The sequence below is a fragment of the Benincasa hispida genome, chromosome 11, assembly GCF_027475165.1.
Source record: "Benincasa hispida cultivar pf3 chromosome 11, pf3_genome.v1.1, whole genome shotgun sequence".
Classification (NCBI taxonomy): domain Eukaryota; kingdom Viridiplantae; phylum Streptophyta; class Magnoliopsida; order Cucurbitales; family Cucurbitaceae; genus Benincasa; species Benincasa hispida.
This window is the reverse complement of record NC_143488.1, coordinates 80424176-80426211: the sequence shown is the minus strand read 5'-3', so window position 1 is coordinate 80426211 and position 2036 is coordinate 80424176.

Below are 2036 nucleotides of genomic sequence, written 5' to 3'. Positions count from 1 at the left end.
TTCACTAAACTGAGACACTCTCAACCAATTATTACACTAGAATAACTCTTATTCCTATAGCAATCAGTCATCATTTATTTGGTCAAGAAATCATTAACTAGCTTAACAATTTCTTGTAAGTGTGACCCATCATTTTAGACCCTAGAGTTCCACCCCAATGAGCCAACCAAAGGGAAAAAATCAATTAGGGAAAAAACTAAAGAGATCCTATCCATTTCTGGAGTTCGCCTTGATATTCACCTACTGCACAAATCATCTGAAGGGGGACACTCCTAAGGCGCCTCGAGGACATGCAAGAAGATCTCACGGTGCAAAACAATGAAGGAGACCATAGAACATGTCAACACACATTCCTCTCCCATTTACTATAAATACTTTCTCCATTCACCTTGATATTGACCAATGCAAGTAATATCTAGAGGGAGACGCTCCTAGGGCCCTCAAGGCCAAACATGAGTCTCACACTGTGAATATTAAGGGAGAAACATGAGTGAAAAAATTGACGTATCGTATAATACTCTCTCCATTCACCTTGATATTGACTCATGCAAGCACTATCCGAAGGGGGACACTCCCAGGACGCCTCAAGGCCAAGTATGAGTCTCACATTATGAATATTAAAGAAGAAATGTGAGTAGAAAATTTGACGTATCCTATACTCTATTTCCTCCCACTGAGTATTTTAATAACCTAGGGTTTAATTAACTTAGGAAAAATATGGCTAATTATTTTTACTAAGTGATTGTTTAAGTTTGCCCAAAAGTAACACTTACTTTGGATAGTTAAACAAATTTTTATTAATGTTCGTGAAACACTTTAATAAACCTTAATCAACAATTGCATACTTGTAGCAAATCTATGTAATTCACCTCTCCAGATCAGTTCTTAGGTAGGGATGTTCCATTTCTGTCAACTTAAATACCCCAGCCTAGACAGAACTAGCCTTAGATAAAAGATCCCTTATAGATACGTTTGCTACAAATTTAATCTTTTATTAAAACCAATTTAGTCCTACTAAACTAATTAAAAAGATTAAACTAATTTCTAATCGCATTAGAAATTTGTGATCTTAGGTCTATGTTAATCAAATTTTGAAACTATTTAAAAAAATTATTTAACCTAACTTAGCATGCAATTCTGAATTATTGATTTTAATTTCTAATTTCATTTAATTATAACTCTTATAAAAAAATGAAACAAATTAAAATCATAAATTGTATCGAATGACATACTTTATAAAATTATCTAAAGTAATGTCATGCATCATGCAATTCCCATTTCACTATAAACTATATATAACACTTATATAATAAGGTAATGAAATAATTAATATCATCCATCCATCCATCCATACAGCTATAAACACTTATAACATAAATGATGCATGGATATGTTATTAATGCATGCAAGCATATAGTATAATACTTATAATATATGATGCATGAGCATGCTATAAAATTAAATCATGCAACTATATATTATAACATTATAATATAAATGATGTATGAATCATAACCTATGGTGAAATTTTACTATTTGACATACATTATGACATGCATAAAATAATTAAACCATATATCATACGCATAATTTAAACAGTAATTATGGATCGGGATTGGACTCCAAAAGTCATTAATTAAATTAATAAAACATTTATGTTAATTTAATTAATCAAAAACTAACTATTACAATAATAGATAGCCATCCGGTTCGAAACAGGTGAACCGGGCCTTGAACCACTTGAACCGAACCACGTACTGCTCGAACTAGCCACAAACCGATACAGAAAAACCTAAACCACCCGAATCAGAGAACCCACAAACCGAACCAGACTAGCAAACAACGAACTGCGCATGAATCGAAGCTGGACTGCATGTCTTCTCCACCTCAAAGCGTCGTGATATCGTGCCCTAGTGTCGTGACGCTATGGAGAAAACACTTTGTTTGCCTCATCATAGCGCCGTGATGCTACTGTACAGTTTCAAACTCCTTCGAAACACCTCCGATTTTGGCCTCGTTTTCTCCAGATCGTCACC